The sequence below is a fragment of the Rhinolophus sinicus genome, linkage group LG05, assembly GCF_036562045.2.
Source record: "Rhinolophus sinicus isolate RSC01 linkage group LG05, ASM3656204v1, whole genome shotgun sequence".
NCBI classification, from domain to species: Eukaryota; Metazoa; Chordata; class Mammalia; order Chiroptera; family Rhinolophidae; genus Rhinolophus; species Rhinolophus sinicus.
The window spans coordinates 128,254,709-128,269,418 of NC_133755.1; the positions used below are offsets into that span (position 1 = coordinate 128,254,709).

At 32.3% G+C, this 14,710-nt stretch overlaps 1 protein-coding gene and 1 long non-coding RNA gene across 7 annotated transcripts in view; one reads left to right on the forward strand and one right to left on the reverse strand.

Moving 5' to 3' along the window:
• LOC141571686 (uncharacterized) overlaps positions 1-14,710 on the reverse strand; it is a 448,916-nt gene that overhangs the window by 185,806 nt on the left and 248,400 nt on the right. The window lies entirely within an intron of this gene.
• Positions 1-14,710, forward strand: part of FUT9 (fucosyltransferase 9) — a 172,426-nt gene that overhangs the window by 49,874 nt on the left and 107,842 nt on the right. For 2 of the 6 annotated variants that reach the window (XM_074333315.1, XM_074333313.1), the window contains exon 2: positions 9,362-9,456. The exons of the other annotated variants lie outside the window; for them this stretch is intronic. The gene's annotated coding sequence lies outside the window, so the exon portion shown is untranslated. The remainder of the gene's footprint in view (positions 1-9,361; positions 9,457-14,710) is intronic. 6 annotated transcript variants of the gene reach the window in all.

The window sequence follows — 14,710 nt, forward strand, 5'->3', positions numbered from 1 at the left end:
AAAGTAAGGATTCAAACGCAACTGACTGCAAATCCCAAACTCAGAACCATTCCACTATATTTCCTCTCTATATCTTCTAATATCTTATATAAGCAACCAAAGTATATTAACAGCTGGTTGCAAGCATGTAAGATGTTCATTAAATTCACTCGATGATTTATAAAGTTGTTTCTTACTCCTATTATTCTCCGCAGCATCTAGCAGATTGGCTTACAGATACATCTTCGTTGAATACACTGAAAATAGCAATTTTTTCTCCTTGTATGCACTTGTTGGGATCTTTAAGATCCATAACGGTTTGACATACACAATTTGCTGTAAGCTTGGCACATACTTAACATTGTATTAACATAGTTATTTTTATAGTGTCTTTGCCTGCATAGCATCTTTACCACCTTTTTTCATAAAAGGACCACATTGTTTCTTCTCTGATTAACAGAGTTCACTGGTTAATTCATTAGTAAAAAAGATTTTCTGAAGCTGTAATTTTGTACTATGTATTTTAGTTAAAATAGTTTTCTGTAAGAAATTCACAGATGTAGTTAAGTAAAGTTTATGGTTACTCTGAGTATGAGAGAAACTGAATAACAGATGCTTTTAGTATTTTGAACAAATTGAATTATACAGCACCTATAAAGCTTTATTTTGCAGGCACATTGAGGCCAGCAGTATCTAGGCACTAGACTTACAAAGAGGAACCAGACGCTCTTCCTACTACCCTTAGGAGTCTTTCAGTCCAGCTGGAGAGACACACCTGAACAGTCAGAAAAGAAGACAAATTCTGTAACTTGTAACATAAGCACAGGGGATAGCACATTATATCTACCTGGACATGGTGGGAAAATGGAAATTAGGACAGATTTCATAGACGATGAGACTTGTATTGCTCCCTAAAGAAGCGTTGGAGAGAGATAGGATGGTTTTATTGCTAAACGTGCAGGTGAAGTAAAGGCCTAAAGTTCTCTGAGTTTGGAGTGTGACAGGAAATAAAGGTCAGAATATCAAGAGTGAATTTGGGTTAGAGAGATGGGTTGAGCATCGTCAATATCCAGCTATTAAAATCTTTGCACTACATGAAGAAGCAGAGCTAGAGAAATTGGGGTGAAAGGACAATGGGAACCGCAAGCATTAAAGGGGTCATGGTAAAGAAGTGCTAATGAGGGGTCAGAGAAAGTGCTTTCTCATATCTGTCCCTCCTTTGTATTGGTTCTCACTCCAGGGCTACCTCTCCTTTGCTGTGCTACCTTGAGCCTCGTCCATATCGTGGCACAATTTCTGTCATCTACAGAGTGAGAGAATGAGACTAACTCATTCATTCCCAACCTAGGCCCTCAAAGGTAGTGACAGAATTCTTCAAACTAAAATAAAACTCCATATGATTTTCAGTATTACAAAGTAACAGTACACAGTATCTTGTCCACTGATTTTAAATCCTTCAAAATTGAAGATCTGTAATTAAAATAATGAGAGTCCTTACTGGTGAGAACATTGCAAACTGTTTGCTTAGATGGTTGCTAGAACTTTTTTTTAGCTCTGAAAACTTATTATTCTATTATCTCAGTAACTATTTGCAATAGCTGGTTTTCACATAAAATTTATACTGCACCAAACAATATTCATACTGTCCCCAGCCCTAAGAATGTAACCTGCCTGGCAGCTGCACATGGGCCATTAGCATTGCAGTTTACATAAAATACAATGATATCTGTTTTCTTTAGTTTGTTAAAATACAAAACACAACATTTAAAATCTGAGTCATTTCTTGGGAGGAAGGCAAATGGCATAATGAAAGAGTGTGTTGTGAACATGATTCCCAAAGAAGTCTAGTTTATTAATATGTATCTAGTTAGGGGTCAGATTTTTGTTTAATTAGAAGACTCTTGGAAGAAACTAAATTTAGCTGTCTGGCATATCACTTTTCTTCTTCGTAAAAGATACAGGATCATAATTGCTCTCACCTAGTACTACACAGAGATTTCGTAAAGAACATTTTGGAAAGAGTCTCATTGTTCTTTTGAACATTGGAGGTCAAAAACCAGGACATTTAAAAACACTGTAGCCACCGACATAACCATATTTTTTAAAGGGAAACTATTTTCACCACTAAAAATTTGCTCTTGTAATCATATCAGATATTGTAACTGTATGAAATATAATCAATTGATTAATTCAATTTTAATTTTTAGACAGTGCATATATATATATAAACCTGCCTTAGTAAGAAGACTCAGCTACCAGCAGAAAGCTATTACATCACATAAATCAGAGACCCAACAGAAAGTTGGTTGTGTCAGGAGCCACATTCGAAAATATATGGTGAAAATTTTAAAAAGTGGGGAAACAATAGAGGCTGCGTATTCTCCTAGGATACCTCAGTAATAAAGTCATTGACCAGGACTTGATGCAAAGAAAACTTGAGAAAGCATGGAATTCCCAAATTTTAATTTTTTACCATTTCATATTTAGTATCCAGGGGGAAATGATGGAGATTTTGTACTTCAGAAATTAATATTACTTTTCTGAAAAATAAACATGAGTTTTCTTTCTTGCAGAAGCAGGTCGGACAGGTATGAAAATTCAAGTCATGCATAATTTGTATTTTCTTAACTTTTAATAATTCATTCATTTTACTATATTTTGAAAGGAGAATTATGGATCAAATATTATAAAGACTAGGATATTCTTGTGATATGAAAGTGCAAGTGAATCTAATAGAAATTAAAGCATGTTTTAAACCTTTAGATTTTGGAAACTGCCAATTTCACTCGGTTGATTGCTTCATCAGTTGAGTATTAATATCAGTTAGCTGATTCCTTGAATTTCATTTCAACTTAAGTCTGCTGACTGATTTGACAGTACTCAATGAAAGACCCTTGTAGGATTCTAAAGTTTAATACATACATTAAGTTAGTTAAGAGAATGACATTCCTTTTCTCCTTCTACATGTTTTGCAATAGGTATTAACAAATATTTATAGCCCCAAATAGCCTGTTGTTAGAGCAGCCTTTGTTTGATGAATAATGAAACAACTGGGTGAGTGATATGAAGTGAGCTGTGACTCAGGGTAGTCGGTCCATTTGTGGGTAATCCTTCCATGGGATTCAGAAATAGCTCAGATTTTCAGTACCTTTCATTAGGAGCAGGTACCAAATACAGAAGACTTGCATTTTCTACAACGAATGTTAGTTTTTTAAATTGATGTTGAGACTTCAGGAAATATAGGAAGACTGTTTTCTTTTGGGGTGGGGCCTGCAGGCGGAAAAAATGATAGGGATTATTAAGATATCTTTGCAAAATATTAAGGATGGCAGGTTCACTTGATACATAGTTTTACTGGCAATCTAGAAATCACCTGAGGGCTTTCAAGTGGCTGCTGAATTAATTTATCCTACTCTATGAATATAAATTACAGTCTATCTTTATCCGAGGAGACAAATGTCTACATATTTTTTGAGTTTTCACCTAAAATTTGTTTTTTAATTAGGCCCATTAAAAGGATATATTCATAATTTCACTGACTGGGACAGAATTATCAAAGTGATCTGTGTTTATCGTTTGAAAATTGAACTGGCTTCATAAGTATAAAATAAATAAACTATTGACAGTGTATTATACTGTTTGATATATAAACATATAAATACAAAATAACAAAATATTGCCATTTGCAACAATATGGATGGAACTAGAGAACATATGCTAAGTGAAATAAGTCACATGGAGAAAGACAAATACCATATGATCTCATTTACATGTGAAATATAAAAAAACAAAACAACTGAATAAACAAAACAGAAATAGGCCCAAAGATACAGAGAACAAGCTGATGGTGGGGGATGGGAAAAATAGGTAAATTCATGCTTAACACCCAATAAAATGAAAATTTAGAATAAGCATGTTACACTATTGTTTTGTATTTGTGTTATTCTTTTCCCTATGGCAGCTGAAGTACTTCTAATAGTAGTTATTTAGTACTCAAATTTACCACATAAAGTGCTCAGCAGCAAATATTGTTGACCTAGCTTCACAAATTGGAACACTTTTGTCAGGTTTATATTCATATAAACAAATAGACCGTAATAAGGAAATCTTGATTGTTAGTTCACTGATGACTCTCTTTACTCTTTATTTTATTAATTTGTAAAATTTTGATCCAAGAAATATGCCAACATAATTTAAAATCAATAAATAGTAAAAAAGTCTAGTAAAGAAAAACTGTAATTCTCCCCCACCCCCAGGCCTTGTCTTTCCCCAGATTGGCATCCAAGAGATGCCAATACTCTCAAATATACAATACCAGACAGAGTTCTAGTACAATTTTCTTAGGTTGCTATGAATTGATCAATGTTTATGTTCATTTTTGACTATGTCATGGTAAATGAGAGCAGGATTCTTACATCCTCCTCATCCCACATACCTGTCCCTTTTATCCAATCTCCTAAACTATTAATATTACAAACTATAATTAGTACCATAGTCAATTTTTATACTATTATGATTATGTAGATACTCATTCCTGATCTAAATTCTTCACTACACTCTCGTACAACCTTTTCTTATTCTTGGAGTCAATAGTTTTGTTATTAATATACATGGTTTTCTATGTAACTATTCCTAACTTGTCAAACCTATCAAAATGTTTTAATATAATATTTTAATGAAAAATTATCAGATAATCTATTAGCTTCTTTTCCCTCCTTGCCTTTTTCCTCAAGGAGCTCTCTACTTTTTTTTTTTCTCTCACACTCAACTAAAAGTTTGGTTAGTTGTAGAATTCCCTGTTAACAATCATTTTCCCCCAGATTTCAATGTCTCTTGATATTCAGTGTTTTCTTCTTAGAATTCAGAAGCTGCTCCTTTTTTCTGTTCCCTTTCACGTGATCTGCCTCCACACCCTCTTTGTAGTCTTGATTATTTTTATCCTTGGAGTTTTTAAATTTCAAGATAATACACATTAGTATGAATTTCTTTATAGAGTTATTATCTTACATATTCCAACACTTGCAATATGCCCTTATTTTAAAAATAATTTTCAATTATTTTCTGTTTGTTCTATTTCTGGAATGCTTTTGAGTCAGGTGCTGGACCTTCAGAATTGACTCTATTGGTTTTGTTTTTTTGATTCCAACTTTTTTTCCTTTCATTTTCATTCTTTATTCTGAGAGATTCCCTTGACTTTGTTTTTCAAACTTTCTGTTGGAATTTTAATTTTGATAATATTTTCTCTTTGGCTACTCTAGCTTCATAGCATTCTACTGTTGTTTCATAGATACAACTTCTTCTATAATTCTGAGATATTCATTACAGTTTTTCTCTAATGTTCCTTTTTTCCATGTGCTCACTTAGATTTCTTTCTTTCATATTACAGGCTAACCAAATATCCCTTGGTCCTTAGCTGTGCATTCGTATTTGAAGGTTAAGACCAACCAAAACTCACTATCTTTTCAGGCACTCACCACGTTACTATATTTAGCCCTGATCTTCACCTCATTTCTTCACTCTTTTCTGTGTCCTTATGTTCAGAGCCACTGTTGTTTAATTTCTCCTGAAAATAGATACTTGGTTTGTTTTCCCTGTTGGTAGACACCTTGTTTTTAAAGGTGAGTTAGAAAGACAAGAAAAACACCAGATCCCCATGCATTCTTTCAACCAACCCTCCATTTTCCGTAACTTAAAGTAATAACCAGTGTCTCCTAACTCTGAACTTTCCAGGATACCATGGTGGTATTGACCAACTTCTTGTTGTTCTCCCTGTGTCCAGACATTTAGATGGATGCTTCCTCCATGAAGTTAATTCAGTTAATACTTTTCTATTTGCCTCTGGTCCCTCCTGAGTCTCAGCTGCTGATATTCCTGGCTGCCGTTCTCTTTGACTGTTTAAAAACTTTTTATTCCTTTGCAGTTATTTTGGTGAGGTTATTGAAAGGAGAGAAAATAAATGCATGAGATCAATCCACCATTTTAATTGTATATTAGTTTATTAATTATCCAGATATTGGCCCCATCAATTTGCCTTTTCATATATAGATAAATGTCACTGAGGATGTTTAAGAAGACAAATCCCATCATTCTACAATCTATTTCTAATGCAAAAATATGATGTTAGTGTGAAAAATGAAAATAACCAGAACTGGAATTTTAGCCCATAACCTCTGTGAAAGGACTAAAAACTGTCTTACAATAAGATGTTACTGTGGGAGTCCTTTGACATGAAGAGAATGACAATTATGTGTTTGAATAGTTTAGGAAAAACTAGTTGCTAAATTTAATCAACTCAGAAAATGAAAGGTTATTGTGGCAAAAATAGACCCATGTTTTTTATTTTATTTTAATGGAGAAGCAATAATGATTCTCACCAAAAAAGAAAGCCTCCCACCTTTACAATAAGGTATCTGTTAATGTTATTGCTGTACTTTAGGAAGTAGAGTAAATCCAGGCCAAAAGAAACACAAATTCACATGTATTCATGTCCTTGAATTAGAACTATGATGAATAAAATATTCATTGAACAAATATTTAACATTTTATTTATTATTATGGTTACTGTGATCTATTTCTCAGTAATTCTCAAAAATAAAGCTTAGTTGTGCTTCTAGAACAACAGTTATTTAAAAATGATTATTTGTAAGCGAATATATAAGTGTAGCTATGGAAAACAACTTGAATACCTATCTAGAATCTAGGAGTCAATTTAGTAGACCTTGCATAATAGCAGTGAGGAGATCAATAAAATTAAATTCTAAGGTGCATTTTTCTATGCGTAAGGCAACTCAGTGAAAGAATAAAGAACTAAAGTGAAGCAAAAACAAATTGATTTGCCTATTTATTAAATGTATGTATATCCTACCTATTCTAATAGCTAATTTAAGGTAAATTATTGTAAGAATCATTATACTGAGAAAATTATGAATGACCAAAATAAGGTATTCAAATATTCTAATGAATATTAAACTGAATATATCTCATATATTTAACCTTGAGTAGTTGGAAAACCACATTTTGACTATTCACCCTCTTCCATTTAAAAATCCACCCTCTTCCTTGCAGTGCTCTCATCCAGTTCCATGATTTAATATAAATGTCATCTATATGCCATTGACTCTTAACTTTGTATCACCAGCCCTGATATATCTCCTTATCTCAAAACTCATATATACAACTGCCAACTTAACATTTTCTTGGGTACTGTCTATTGTACATCTCAAAATGTCATGCCTAGATCAGAATTCTTACTTTCCTGGTAAACATTTTTCTCACTTTAATAATATGTACCCTATTATTTATAAGCCCTAATGCTAGGATTCATTCTTGAAGCCACTTTTTAATTCATTTTGTACATGAAACCCATCAAAAAGTCTTATCAGCAATCACACCAAAACATTTATCAAATCTGTCCATTCTCTCCATCCTTATTGGTGAAATCCTAATCAAACTACGGTCATTTATTTTTATTTTGGTTTAATATCTGTGGAATATTTTATAAGGGAAATATATAAAATATTTATGTAAAGTGTAAGGAATATTTTTTCAATTATCATCCAACTTCAGAAATAGAACAATATCAACTGAATACCTTGAATATCCTCACTGATCAAATTGTCCTCCATTTTTTCCAGAGGTGACCAGTATCCTAAATGATATGCTCATAATTTCTTGCTTTTTAAAAAGTTTTATTTTGTGTGTGTGTGTGTGTGTGTGTGTGTGTGTGTACCCTACATAGATAATACATTTAGTTTTGATTGATTTTGAACTTTTCATTTTCATAAATGGAATTGTATGATATATAATCTTCTGTAATTTGCTTCTTTCTCTCAATATCTGATTTGTGACATTTGTTTGTGTTGCAGTGTGAATTTATAGTTCATTCACTTTCACTGTGTTAAACTAGGCAATTGTTTTATTATCTCATAATCTACATACTGATTGTAATTTGTATAAAGAGTTGGATGGTTTTCAAATTTTTCTTGATGTTTCATTGTTGTCATTTTGGATTAAAAACAATGCTATTACAACTATTCTTGCAGTAAGTCTTTTATGAATGTGCTAAAGGGTCTCCAAAGTACATATGTAGAGTGTAACAACTAAGTCCCGAAGTTTTTACATGTTTGAATGTAATGGATTATGCCAAATGGATGAATACGTATTTGTGCTGATTTACATTCCCATTAATAGTAGGTGAGTTACTGTTGATCCATTACCTCATCAATATTCATTATTAGCGCTAACTTTTAAAAATTTACCCATCTGAAAAGTATAAGGATGCATCTCTTTGTGATTTAAAATTTGCATTTTCCAATTTCTAATATGGTTGAGCATATTTTCCTATATGTACATTGTAATTATATGGAAATATGCAATTAATTTTTTTCAGTTTAGGTCTTGTTCTTTTATTATTTTTATGGTATCTGCTAATAAAAACATGATTTTAATTTAATCACATTTATCAATATTTTTCTATGAGTTTGAACTTTTTAAGTCTTTTTTTAAAAAGAACCTTTCTAAAACATGAATTGTAAGGATATTCTCCTATGTTGTTTTCTATAGCTTTTAAAGTTTTGGCTTTCACATTTAAATGTTTACAATCCCTTAAAACAAGTTTTGTGAATGGCTCATGTAGGGATTTAATTTCATTTTTCATTTTGAACAGATATCCAGTTTCCACCACCATTCCTTAAATAGTCTACTCTTCCCCAGTGACTGGTAGTCCAATCAAATCTCCATACATATGTAGGTCTATTTTTAGCAAATTGTTTCTATTGGCTATTTCTCATCCCAAATACCACATTGCCTTAATTATATAACTATAACTTTATAATAATATAACTAGAGGGTCTTGGCTATTATTGTCCTTTTTTTCTTTTACATAAATTTTAATTGGATTTCAATTTTCTTAGAAAAATTCTTTAAGTTTTTTTGTTTGTTTTCTTAATCGCATTGAATAGATAATTGCATTGTGGGAAAATTGAAGCTTTAATATACTTAGCCTTCCCATTCAAAACCTCAGTATACCTCTCCACTTATTTAGGATTTCTCTCATGGATTTTAATAAAGCTTTATACTTTACTCCAAAAAGGTTCCTACCTATTTTATTTACTTTCTTATTAATTTGTTTGTTTTATCTAGATACTTTATGTTCTTGGTTGCTTTAACTAGGAAGTTTTTGTATGTTTGTTTTCTGGTTATCTAGTCTGCCAAAATGCTAGAAATAAAGAATTTTTCCAAAATTTCTTAACTAGAATCTTTTCACTGGTTTCTCTGCTTCCACTTTTGTCTCCTTATAGTCCATTCTCCTCACTTATCTCATTCTGAAATTCTTCTGCTTCTTTATCATTTGACGTGTTTGTTACCTGTCTTCTTTCACCAGAACTCAGCTCTCAGAGAGCAGAAACTTTGTCTTTTCTGATCACCAGTGTCTCAAATAAAGTGGTGTCTTAAAGAAATTGCTGAATAAGTGAATAGGTGAGTCATATATGTTGTTAATATCTCAGAGTGCGTAAGTCCACATAAGGGTTTTGCCATTCTCATAAATAGATTGTCTTGGCTATTAATTAACCAGCATAGGCCAAAATCATGGAATTGAAAACCTGAGGATAATATTTATGTGTAGCAAGTAATATCAAAGGAATTTATGACCCATTTGTTTATTCTCTTCTGTTCTCTGGAAGCATTCACTGATAATTGGAAACAGGGAGACTTGAATGTTATCTACCCTGTTTCCCCAAAAATAAGACCTAGTCAGACAATCAGCTCTAAAGCGTCTTTTGGAGCAACAATTAATATAAGACACGGTGTTATGTTATATTATATATTATATATTATATATTATATTATATTATATTAGATTATATTATATTATATTCCTGGTATTATTTTACTATTAGACCAGGTCTCATATTAATTTTTGCTCCAAAAGATGCATTAGAGCTGATTGTCTGGCTAGGTCTTATTTTCAGGGAAACATGGTAGCTCACCTGTCATTCAGGGTTCCAGCACCTGTATTGCATCTTTGATGAATGGCCACATGATTTCCACTTGAACCCTTTCATTAACAGCATACTCTTTCCTCAGGCTTCATTCCATTTTCAACTAGATATAACTATAGTAGAGTTCTTTACACTAAATTAAATTGTACTTCTCTTGAGTCACTATTATTGATCTAAACTCTGCCAGATCAAATAAATAAATAAATGACCTCTTTTAGCATGATAGAGCTTTAAAAATTTTAAGGAATCTATCATTTCTACGAATCTTTCATTATTAGCCTAAACATCACTTTACTTTCATACATGCCTTCTCTCAGCCACTATTTCTTAAGTGTTTGTCATGTGTGAAGCATAGCAGATATGAACAATAGTAATTTGAGAAAATGTTTTTTCTTACATGTCATTGTATAACTCCCAAAACTAAACTTTAAATGATTGGGATGTAGTTGTCAAATAAAAAGATATTTAATGGAGACTTAAGTCTTCTTATTATTTCTAGTTACAAAGATGGGACTATATTTACAAATAAGTTCATAGCAAACTTAAAAAAAATTATTTAAAAAGAGAAACTAAAGTGTTCATTCACAAAAAAATTAGGTTGTATAGCAGATCACCTTTTCATTTCCTTTTTTTTAGTCTTAGATATTTTATTTTATTCCATTTTTAAATAATTATTTTATTTTCCATTTACACTTAAAATACAGTATTATATTAGTTTCAGGTGTACACTACAGTGATTAGACACTTATATAATTTACAAGTGATCACCCTGATACATTTAGTACCCATCTCACACCATACATAGTCATCACAATATTCTTCACTACGTATATTCCTTATGCTATACTTTAGATCCCCGTCACTATTTTCTAACTACCAATTTGTACCTCTTAATCCCTTCCCCCTCTTCAACCATCCCCTAATATTCCCTCCCCATCTGGCAACCATCAAAATGTTCTCTGTATCCATGAGGTTTTTTTGTGTGTTTGTTTATTTTGTATTTTCAGATTCCACATATAAATGAATTCATATGATATTTGTCTTTCTGTCTGACTTATTTCACTCAGCGTAATCGCCCTCTAGGTTCATCCATGTTATGGATGGCATAATTTCATTCTTTTTTATGGCTGAGTAATGTTCCATTATATATATATATGTACCACTTCTTCTTTAACCATTCATCTATTCTGGACACTTAGATAGCTTCCATATCTTAGCTATTGTAAATAATGCTACAGTGCACATGTAGATGCATATGTCTTTTTGGAATTAGTGTTTTAGATTTCTTTTGATAAATAACCAGAAGAGGAATTACTGGATCATTCTTTGTCTCTTGTTATAGCCTTTGTTTTAAAGTCTCTTTTGTCTGGTATAAATATTGCTACCTTAACCTTTTTTCTTTTTCTTTTCTTTTCCATTACCTGCTAAAACTTAGTATTTTCACATTTCTTATTTTGTAATTTGAAATGTTCAATGTCCCTTCTATTTGCATTTATCTCCACATATGTGTTAGCTATAGTCTTTTTTCTTTTAATTTCAAATTCACAGCTTTCAATTTTTTCTACTTTAAATATACATTAGGTGTTAAATTTAGACTTAGGTATTATTTTCCCTCAATTTGTTACCTATCCATTAACTTTGTCTTTGAACAGAAATCATTAATTTGATATAATGAATCGATTAAAAAGGTTAAAAGCACAATTTAAGTTGTGTTATATGTAGTTTAAGAAATTTTTTCCCATCTTAAGATCACAGAGATGTTCTATATTTTCTTCCATTGGCTTATGGCTCTATGGTTTTGCATAGCATAATTAGGAATATAATTTATCTGGACTTTATTTTATAATTAGAATAAACTAGGGACTCTGTTTCTCTATATGAAAAGCCTGCTTTTGACCACAGAATTCTTAACTTTGTTTCTAGCCCTTAATCTCAACTAAGAAATCTTTGTCTACAAAGCACGCTTGTATTTTTTTAATTAATTAATATTTTCCTCTACTTGGCCTGTCTTTTTCACCATCACACTAAAAGAAGCTGTCTACACTCAGGTATTAAAAGACACATGGGGCAATAGGACCTGGCTGTCACAGAGTGTAGGTTTATTGCAATTCAGAAGTGTGCAATTATTGTCTTTGAGAGGCATGATAATGGCACTGAGGTCATATTAGGGAATTTTCTTTTTCCTAAGATATTACATTTATTCTGAAATATTTAACTGAGAAGTGTCACGAAATCTTCAATATTCATTCAAGTAGTTAAGGGGAGATACCATAAGACAGAGACAGGGAGAGACAGACAAACTGAGAGAGGGGGAGAGAGAATGAAAGAGAACACGTGAAATTGAGTAAGCAAATATGGCAAAATGTTAACAACCGATAAAGCTAGGTGAAGCATGTGCACGTATTCTTTGTAATAATGCTTCATTCTTTCTATCAATTAGATAATTTTTCAAATAAAAAATTGATAGAGAGGGCCAACACCCATACCAGTTGGTTTTACAAACAAGTTTAATTAAATCTTTAATAATAATTTAGTGAGAAAATATTTTAAGGAATAAAATCTCCATACTAATTTCCTAATGTAAGTATAACCTTGAAACTAAGTCAAATCAGGTCAGTTTGAAAAATGCAAATTTTTGCATACCTCGATAAGCATGAACAAAAATGACATTTGATAAAATATCAAAATATAACCAGTAGTTAAATAACAAATATTACATTGTGGCTAAGTAGGGTTTATTAAAAATGCAATGATATTTTGACAGTAAAATATTAATTGTCATAGTTACCAAATTAATTGATTAAAGAAAAAACTTGTAATTATCTAATAGGTTCTAAAATATTCCCACAATATAGTATTAAAGATAAAATGAATGAACTAGACCTGTATGCATCTTTATGGAAGTATCTCTGAAAACATAATATTGAGTGCGTCAGTGAGGTTGTATTTCATACCACAAGTGTGAAATTTAAAAGTGAACAAAAAAGGTGTATCATGTTTCTGGCTATATATATTCACAGCAAAAGTGTGAAAACATGAATGTTGAGAGTATTTCCCTTGCTAACGAATATTCCAATGGCTTCTCCTAACTCCTAAGGTGAATACCCGAATCTTTACTATAGATCCTGGGGCTCTGCATGATCTGATATCTATCGATATTTCTAGAATTGTTAAATATTACACTTCTCCTAGCTCTGTGTGCTACAGCCTTGCTTGGCTTCTCTCACACACTTAAATATGTTGTGTTGTAATTCACTGCCTTTGCACATGTCATTTCCTCTTTCTAGAATATTCTAGCTTTACTCCTCCTCTGGCATAATTTCTATTTATCTTTCAGCTCTCATCTCATTCCTCAGTTATTCAAGAGACACAATGTCAGATTCCCCCATTTTACTCTTATGGCATTTCATACAAGTTCTTCCCTCTGGAGCTCTATACCAGTTGTTATTTCTCATTATTTATGAAGTTGTATGATTAATAAATACCCTCCTATTAGGTTTGTACCTCCCCCACATAAAATAAAAGATCACAGCTCTTTGCTAACCAGTGGACACTACCAGCACCTAGTATAGTTGTTGCACATTACAGGTGATTACCAAAGATTTTTTAAATTGGTGAGTGAATTGGTAAAGTCAATTTTTTTCACAAGATTTGTTCAGTTTTATTGTAATCTGTTTGAAACATTTTTTTTCTGTGTATGATTCTATGCTTATATTTATCTTTTCCGTGTGACTAATGCAGTTGGATACCATTTGGGTGTCTTTCTCTGGATGAGAGGGGATGGACGCTATGTTTGACAACACCATCTAGAACCATAATATATAACAGAAAAGATCTCTGCAACAAAAACTAGGATTAGAATATGCCTTTCTTCATGCCCATGTTATTTATGAATGTGTAATCATCACTCTTCCTGAGGAAAGAGTAACAATGATTCCAAGACAGTAAGTACATAAGGATCCACAAAGAGTGAATTTTTAATGTATTGTTTTAGCAGCTATTTAATGGGAATAGATAAAAACATGATGGCAGCTGTGTTCACCTTTTTCATCCTTGCAATTTAACAACTATTTATTGAGCATCACAGATGTGAAGACATGGAACACAGGCTGTGAAGCACATGGTAAGTAAGGAACACACTGCCTTCAGAGTGCTTTCCATCTGTAAGCAAGGGGCCTTGCCAACACAGCTGCAGTGCGTGACAGAGGCTAATAACAACTTTGGCTTCCATGGAGGGAGCCTATTCAGTTGTACCAGGAGCTTTATTTACACCCATTATCTTAATGTGAACAATAGTTCTTCAGAGGAAAATATACATTAGCCTTTCAACATTTACAAATGAGTAAATTAAGGGACAGAGGAATTAAGAAATGACCCTATGGTTACTCAGTGGCAGAGCCAGAACTGAAATCCAGATCTTATGACTCCTAAGCCCTAGTAGTGAAAAGTCTAGGTGAAGTTAATGGGCATGGAGAAGGATATGTCTTTCGATTCTAAACCAGTGTTTTCTCAAATATTATACTGTGCTATGAAAGACACCAAGGTCAATCAAGCTTCGGAAATGCTGCATGTCATATGCTCAAAAAGCTTTGAAAAGAAATTTTTAAGAAAGAAGCAGGTTTTTCATTGCTTAACTCAGCACTTCCCCAAAAATACTTGAACTGGGAATCCATTTCTTATGTAACACATCCTGGGAAACTGTTCCAGAAAAGACAGAGCTGTAAAGTCTT